Source organism: Coregonus clupeaformis, chromosome 33, assembly GCF_020615455.1.
Source record: "Coregonus clupeaformis isolate EN_2021a chromosome 33, ASM2061545v1, whole genome shotgun sequence".
Taxonomy (NCBI): Eukaryota; Metazoa; Chordata; class Actinopteri; order Salmoniformes; family Salmonidae; genus Coregonus; species Coregonus clupeaformis.
The window spans coordinates 38,739,971-38,749,015 of NC_059224.1; the positions used below are offsets into that span (position 1 = coordinate 38,739,971).

The 9,045-nt window shown below is 44.2% G+C and overlaps 1 long non-coding RNA gene across 1 annotated transcript; it reads left to right on the forward strand.

The window, feature by feature from the left end:
• The first annotated feature begins 6,045 nt into the window (after window positions 1–6,045).
• Window positions 6,046–7,075, forward strand: LOC123482448. Its single transcript, XR_006657719.1, has 2 exons — window positions 6,046–6,619; window positions 6,812–7,075. It is a non-coding gene; the product is annotated as an uncharacterized LOC123482448 (long non-coding RNA).
• The last annotated feature ends 1,970 nt before the right edge of the window (window positions 7,076–9,045 follow it).

Sequence of the window (9,045 nt, forward strand, 5' to 3'; positions counted from 1 at the left end):
AATATGTACATGTGGGTAGAGTTAAAGTGACTATGCATAAATAAATAACAGAGTAGCAACAGCGTAAAAATATGGGGTGGGGTGGGAGGGCAGTGCAAATAGTCTGGGTAGCCATGATTAGCTGTTCAGGAGTCTTATGGCTTGGGGGTAGAAGCTGTTGAGAAGTCTTTTGGACCTAGACTTGGCGCTCCGGTACAGCTTGCCGTGCGGTAGCAGAGAGAACAGTCTATGACTAGGGTGGCTGGAGTCTTTGACAATTTTGAGGGCCTTCCTCTGACACCGCCTGGTATAGAGGTCCTGGATGACAGGAAGCTTGGCCCCAGTGATGTACTGGGCTGTACGCACTACCCTCTGTAGTGCCTTGCTGTCGGAGGTCGAGCAGTTGCCATACCAGGCGGTGATGCAACCAGTCAGGATGCTCTCGATGGTGCAGCTGTAGAACCTTTTGAGGATCTGAGGACCCATGCCAAATCTTTTCAGTCTCATGAGGGGGAATAGGCTTTGTCGTGCCCTCTTCACGACTGTCTTGGTGTGTTTGGACCATGATAGTTCATTGGTGATGTGGACACCAAGGAACTTGAAGCTCTCAACCTGTTCCACTACAGCCCCGTCGATGAGAATGGGGGCGTGCTCAGTCCTCTTTTTTTTCCTGTAGTCCACAATCATCTCCTTTGTCTTGGTCACATTGAGGGAGAGGTTGTTATCCTGGCACCACACGACCAGGTCTCTGACCTCCTCCCTATAGGCTGTCTCATCGTTGTCGGTGATCAGGCCTACCACTGTTGTGTCGTCAGCAAACTTAATGATGGTGTTGGAGTCGTGCCTGGCCATGCAGTCATGGGTGAACAGGGAGTACAGGAGGGGACTGAACACGCACCCCTGAGGGGCCCCCGTGTTGAGGATCAGCGTGGCAGATGTGTTGTTACCTACCCCTACCACCTGGGGGCGGCCCGTCAGGAAGTCCAGGATCCAGTTGCAGAGGGAGGTGTTTAGTCCCAGGATCCTTAGCTTAGTGATGAGCTTTGAAGGCACTATGGTGTTGAATGCTGAGCTGTAGTCAATGAATAGCATTCTCACGTACAGTGGGGAGAACAAGTATTTGATACACTGCCGATTTTGCAGGTTTTCCTACTTACAAAGCATGTAGAGGTCTGTAATTTTTATCATAGGTACACTTCAACTGTGAGAGACGGAATCTAAAACAAAAATCCAGAAAATCACATTGGATGATTTTTAAGTAATTCATTTGCATTTTATTGCATGACATAAGTATTTGATCACCTACCAACCAGTAAGAATTCCGAATCTCACAGACCTGTTCGTTTTTCTTTAAGAAGCCCTCCTGTTCTCCACTCATTACCTGTATTAACTGCACCTGTTTGAACTCATTACCTGTATACAAGACACCTGTCCACACATTCAATCAAACAGACTCCAACCTCTCCACAATGGCCAAGACCAGAGAGCTGTGTAAGGACATCAGGGATACATTTGTAGACCTGCACAAGGCTGGGATGGGCTACAGGACAATAGGCAAGCAGCTTGGTGAGAAGGCAACAACTGTTGACGCAATTATTAGAAAATGGAAGAAGTTCACGATGACGGTCAATCACCCTCGGTCTGGGGCTCCATGCAAGATCTCACCTCGTGGGGCATCAATGATCATGAGGAAGGTGAGGGATCAGCCCAGAACTACATGGCAGGACCTGGTCAATGACCTGAAGAGAGCTGGGACCACAGTCTCAAAGAAAACCAGTAGTAACACACTACGCCGTCATGGATTAAAATCCTGCAGCGCACGCAAGGTCCCCCTGCTCAAGCCAGCGCATGTCCAGGCCCGTCTGAAGTTTCCCAATGACCATCTGGATGATCCAGAGGAGGAATGGGAGAAGGTAATGTGGTCTGATGAGACAAAAATAGAACTTTTTGGTCTAAACACTCGCCGTGTTTGGAGGAAGAAGATGGATGGGTACAATCCCAAGAACACCATCCCAACCGTGAAGCATGGAGGTGGAAACATAATTCTTTGGGGATGCTTTTCTGCAAAGCGGACAGGACGACTGCACCATATTGAGGGGAGGATGGATGGGGCCATGTATCGCGAGATCTTGGCCATCAACCTCCTTCCCTCAGGAAGAGCATTGAAGATGGGTCGTGGCTGGATCTTCCAGCATGACAATGACCCGACACACACAGCCAGGGCAACTAAGGAGTGGCTCCGTAAGAAGCATCTCAAGGTCCTGGAGTGGCCTAGCCAGTCCAGACCTGAACCCAATAGAAAAACTTTGGAGGGAGCTGAAAGTCCGTATTGCCCAGCAACAGCCCCGAAACCTGAAGGATCTGGAGAAGGTCTGTATGGAGGAGTGGGCCAAAATCCCTGCTGCAGTGTTTGCAAACCTGGTCAAGACCTACAGGAAACGTATGATCTCTGTAATTGCAAACAAAGGTTTCTGTACCAAATATTAAGTTCTGCTTTTCTGATGTATCAAATACTTATGTCATGCAATAAAATGCAAATTAATTACTTAAAAATCATCCAATGTGATTTTCTGGATTTTTGTTTTAGATTCCGTTTCTCACAGTTGAAGTGTACCTATGATAAAAATTACAGACCTCTACATGCTTTGTTAGTAGGAAAACCTGCACATTTTGGCAGTGTATCAAATACTTGTTCTCCCCACTGTAGGTGTTCCTCTTGTCCAAGTGGGAAAGGGCAGTGTGGAGTGCAATAGAGATTGCATCATCTGTGGATCTGTTTGGGCGGAATGCAAATTGGAGTGGGTCTAGGGTTTCTGGGATAATGGTGTTGACATTAGAGAAGCTTCTGTCTGTAGCTCAGTTGGTAGAGCATGGCGCTTGTAACGTCAGTGTAGTGGGTTCGATCCCCGAGACCACCCATACGTAAAAATGTATGCACACATGACTGTAAGTCGCTTTGGATAAAAGCGTCTGCTAAATGGCATATTATTATTGTTAAACTCTGAGTTCTATTAGATAGATAGCTCTGAATCCGCAATATGGCGGAGGTTGAAAAGCCATAACACATACGTTTTTCAACAACAGGTTATGGTCAATAATATCAAAGGTTGCACTGAAATCTAACAGTACAGCTCCCACAGTCTTCTTATTATCTATTTCTGTGATGTGTGATTTTAAGGAGTCAAGCGCAGGAGGGTAAATCACAGTATAAAGAGTTTATTCCGTAATTCAGCGTAACCAGTCCAGTGCGCAAAACAGGCACACTGGAACAAACATGCACACAGGGAAAATACCCCGGCAATACAAAATACTGAGCTCAACCGAGCTGCTAATCCTCACAAAGAACAATCACCCACAAGGACAAGGGGGCAGAGGGAACACTTAAACACGTACTAATGAGGGGAACATGAACTAGGTGTGTATAATTGACAAGACAAGACAAATGGAATGATGAGATATGGAGCGGCAGTGGCTAGAAACCTGCCTGAACAAGGAGGGGAGGCAGCTTCGGAGGAAGTCGTGACAATTTCTTTCAACCAATCATCAGTCACTTGTGTCAATGCAGTACATGTTGAGTGCCCTTCCCTATAAGCATGTTGAAAGTCTGTTGTTAATTTGTTTACAGCGAAATAGCATTGCATTTGGTCAAACACAATTTTTTCCAACAGTTTGCTAAGAGCTGGCAGCAAGCTTATAGGTCTACTGTTAGAACCAGGAAAGGCCGCTTTACCATTCTTGGGTAGCGGAATTACTTTGGCTTCACTCCAGGCCTGAGGACAAAGACTTTCCTCTAGGCTCAGATTAAATATATGACAGATAGGAGTGGCTATAGAGTCAGCTACCATCCTCAGTAGTTTTCCATCTAAGTTGTCAATGCCAGGAGGTTTGTCATTATTGATCGATAACAATAATTATTCCACCTCTCCAACACTAACTTTACAAAACTCAAACTTGCAATGCTTTTCTTTCATTATTTGTTTTTTTTATGCATGAATACGATGGCTCACTGTTCATTGTTGGCATTTCCTGCCTACGTTTGCCCACTTTGCCAATGAAGTAATCATTAAAATAATTGGCAACATCAAATGGTTTTGTGATGAATAAGCCATCTGATTTGATGAAAGATGGAGTTGAATTTGTATTTCTACCCATCATTTCATTTAAAGTACTCCAAAGTTTTTTTTCCATCATTGTTTATATCATTGATCTTGGCTTGATAATACAGTTTCTTCTTCTTTTTGTTGAGTTTAGTCACATAATTTCTCAATTTGCAGTAAGTCAACCAGTCAGATGTGCAGCCAGATTTATTAGACACTCCTTTTGCCCCATCTCTCTCAACCATACAGTTTTTCAATTCCTCATCAATCCATGGAGCCTTAACAGTTCTAACAGTCAATTTCTTAACAGGTGCATGTTTATCAACAAGTGCAGCATCTGGATGCTCCTTATTAATCACATCAGACCAACATATGAGTCACAGCAAAATCTTTTGTATGATCTCTTATACACTATTTTAGGCCTAGCTGTTGGAACTTTGGCTTTCCTGAATATAGCCACTATGCTGTGATCACTGCATCCAATGGGTACGGATACAGCTTTAGAACAAAGTTCTACAGCATTAGTAAAAATGTGATCAATACATTTGGATGATATTTTTCCCGTAGTGTTTCTAAACACCCTGGTAGGTTGATTAATAACCTGAACCAGATTACAGGCACTGGTTACAGTAAGAAGCTTCCTCTTGAGCGGACAGCTTGATGAAAACCATTCAATATTCAGGTCCCCAAGAAAGTAGACCTCTCTGTTTACATCACATACACTATCAAGCATTTCACACATATTATTTAAATAATGACTGATCGCACTTGGTGGCCTAGAGCAACACCCCAAAAGAAAAGGCTTTAGATGTGGCAAGTGAACCTGCAACCACAACACTTCAATAACACTTGACATAAGATCTTCTCTAAGCATTACAGGGATATGGCTCTGAATATATACAGCAACACCTCCCCCATAAGCATTTCTGTCTCTTTTATAGATGTTATATTCTTGTATTGCTACTGCTGTATCATCAAATGAATTATCTAAGTGAGTCTCAGAAATGGCTAATACATTTTTCATATTATGTTGCCTTACAACCTGGAATTAAAATTGATTTTCTGTGGGTTTGTATCAGTTGATTTACACAATATGCCTACCAATTTGAAGATGCAAAATATTTTTGTATGTGAAACAAACAAGAAATAAGACAAAAAAACAGAAAACTTGAGCGTGCATAACTATTCACCCCCCCAAAGTCAATACTTTGTAGAGCCACCTTTTACAGCAATTACAGCTGCAAGTCTCTTGAGGTATGTCTCTATAAGCTTGGCACATCTAGCCACTGGGATTTTTGCCCATTCTTCAAGGCAAAACTGCTCCAGCTCCTTCAAGTTGGATGGGTTCCGCTGGTGTACAGCAATCTTTAAGTCATACCACAGATTCTCATTTGGATTGCGGTCTGAGCTTTGACTAGGCCAATCCAAGACATTAAAATGTTTCCCCTTAAACCACTCGAGTGTTGCTTTAGCAGTATGCTTAGGGTCATTGTCCTGCTGGAAGGTGAACCTCCATCCCAGTCTCAAATCTCTAGAAGACTGAAACAGGTTTCCCTCAAGAATTTCCCTGTATTTAGCGCCATCCATCATTCCTTCAATTCTGACCAGTTTCCCAGTCCCTGGCAATGAAAAACATCCCCACAGCTTGATGCTGCCACCACCATGCTTCACTGTGGGGATGGTGTTCTCGGGGTGATGAGAGGTGTTGGGTTTGCGCCAGACACAGCGTTTTCTTTGATTGCCAAAAAGCTCAATTTTGTCTCATCTGACCAGAGTACCTTCTTCCATATGTTTGGGGAGTCTCCCACATGCCTTTTGGTGAACACCAAAAAAAGCAATGGCTTTTTTCTGGCCACTCTTCCGTAAAGCCCAGGGGCCTCATGTACAAAGACTTGCGTTGAATTCATACTAAAACATTGCGTATGGACAAAGCCATAAATGTGCGTACGCACCAAAAAAATTTGATGTATGAATCTCTGCGTACGCAGCATTCCACATACATTCTCTTTGTACATCCCAATCAACGCGAAATTGAGCGCACATGCACGAGCACCACACCACACCCTGTCTCCTCCCTCAATTAAATCAATTTAAATATGGTAATTAGTCCAATTTGGCAAAAGAAACCTGCAAGAACATGGCTAAAGCAAGCAAGAAACGAAATTTCACTGAAAACGAATTAGAGGTGCTACTATCAGAGGTAGAAACAAGAAAAAATATTTTATTTGGAAATCTGTCCTCTGGAATTAATAACAAAAGAAAGAAAAAAGAGTGGGCGAGTTTGTCTGATGCCGTCAACGCGGTGGGATCTGAGAGTCGCACCGTAAATGAACTGAAGAAGAAATGGTCAGACATAAAGGTGGAAGTTAAGCGGAGAACTGCTGCGCACCGACAAAGTGTGGGCAGAACAGGCGGTGGTACAGGGACCGATGAACTTGCACCCTTTGATCAGAGAGTTGCCTCTATTGTAGGAGACACGTTAATCTCTGGAATCGTATCCGCTGATGTAGGAGACTCGGATATACTACAGGACTGCCAGCAAGGTGACTCAGATTTATTTCCTTAACTTTGATATACATAGCCAGCCACCGTTTAATTTTAAAATGCATGCAATATAGTAAAAGGTACACCAGAGATTTCACGTATCCACTGCTTTTATTGCAAATGCATGTACCCATTAATAAGGAACAGACTCAAATTACTGTTAAGATGTGCCTGTGTTTAATTGGACTTAGGAACCGCAGGAACGTCCACTGGCACGCACTCAGAGTCCGCACCACCTGAGCAGCCAGAGCCCATTCAGTCCAGCGTCTCCCGTGTCTCTAATGTTCCCCCCAGTGCTGAAGCCCGTCCATCTGGCCGTGTCTTGACGCATGCTGTTCTGGAGTCACAACAACAAATTGTTAGGGCCATTGAAGAAATGAACAGTCACCTTAAAAATGTCACTGACGCACTCACAGAAATAAGCCATTCATTAAAAGAATTGGTCAAAAAATGAACTTTGTGTCTGAGTACCATTTATATTGTCGCAATTACACGTTGACGGGCCTGAATGGCTTGTTGATTGTGCTGCACATATACTGGTCCTGGGTCAGGGTCATCTGGCGGTGCCCCCCACCTCACCAAGGGGTATGCCATGCCTGTGCGCGACATTGTGCAGCACTCCACAGGCCAGTATGATGCGGCAAACCTTGTCAGGGCGGTATAACAGCATCCCCCCGGTCCTGTCAAGGCAGCGCCACCGATATTTCAGCTGCCCAATCGCCCGCTCCACAACTGACCGAGTGCGGGAATGGGCATCATTGTATCTGCGCTCTCGGTCAGTTTGTGGGTTGGTGAGGGGGGTTAACAGCCACGTCTTTAGTGGATAACCACTGTCTCCTGATGGGCAGTAATAATAATTACAGACACAAACATTTTACTTTTAGATAGAACCATACATTTAAATGCATAACTTACCAAGTAGCCACCCATCGCGCACCCTGCCAGCTTGGAGTCTCATCCCAACCATGCTGTTTGTAAGGATATATGAATCATGGGTTGACCCAGGCCACCTTGCCACAATATTTGTTAGGCGCATTTGTGCATCACATATAATCCGCACATTTATTGAATGGAAATGTTTCCGATTCACATATGCAAATTCGTCTTCAGATGGCGCCTTTATAGCAATATGTGTGCAGTCGATCGCTCCGATTACATTAGGAAAACCGGCTATCGCTGCAAATTGCGCTTTGATGTTTGGCTGGTCACCTGCATCGTATGGGAACGTTATATACCTGGTAGACAAGCGGATGATGCCGTCCCATACAGGTGGCATTGCACGGCTTAAACACGACTGGCTTATTCCTGAGCGGTCTGCCAGTTCTCTTTGGAAAGAACCGGTTGCTAGGAAACCAAGTGTAGTAAGCACCTGTAAAGGAACGGGTAATGCGTGGCTCCTCACTGTCTCTCTTTCCAAATTCGGACCCAACTCAGCGCAGAGCTCCAAGAGTATAGCCCTTGGAAATCTGAAACGGCTGATGAGCCAGTCATCGTCGTGGGCCAGAAAATCACCGTGGTCCCTAAAAACTCGTTCTCTCCGGATTTGTCCATTGAAAATGTCTTCTAATAAAGCCAAAGCTGCCATTGCTAGACGGGTTGTATCAATTTTCACATCCTTTATATATGTTCTTACTTAATTGCATAATTAATAGAATATTCTAATAAGACTCGTGTGACAATAATATGGCAAATCATTTATCAATTACAAATTATAAGCAATATCTTTCAGGTGCGATAGAACAGTTCGTAGTGTAATGTTTGCCACTTCACTTTATTGCCTCTATGAGTCGCCAACGGACAAACATCACAAAAATGTATGTACGCCAGGCCTGAAGTTTACGTGGAAGAACGCACATTCTTACGTTAATTTCACTGTTAGTACATCTGACCGTGAACGTGAAAGCTGGCGTACGCCGTGTTTTCGTGCGTACGCAAGATTGATACATGAGGCCCCTGCTCTGTGGAGTGTACGGCTTAAAGTGGTCCTATGGACAGATACTCCAATCTCCGCTGTAGAGCTTTGCAGTTCCTTCAGGGTTATCCTTTGTCTCTTTGTTGCCTCTCTGATTAATGCTCTCCTTGCCTGATCCGTGAGTTTTGGTGGGCGGCCCTCTCTTGGCAGGTTTGTTGTGGTGCCATATTATTTCCATTTTTTAATAATGGATTTAATTGTGCTCTGTGGGATGTTCAAAGTTTCTGATATTTTTTTATAACCCATCCCTGATCTGTACTTCTCCACAACTTTGTCCCTGACCTGTTTGGAGAGCTCCTTGGTCTTCATGGTGCCGCTTGTTTGGTGGTGCCCCTTGCTTAGTGGTGTTGCAGACTCTGGGGCCTTTCAGAACAGGTGTATATATACTGAGATCATGTGACAGATCATGTGACACTTAGATTGCACACAGGTTAACTTTATTTAACTAATTAT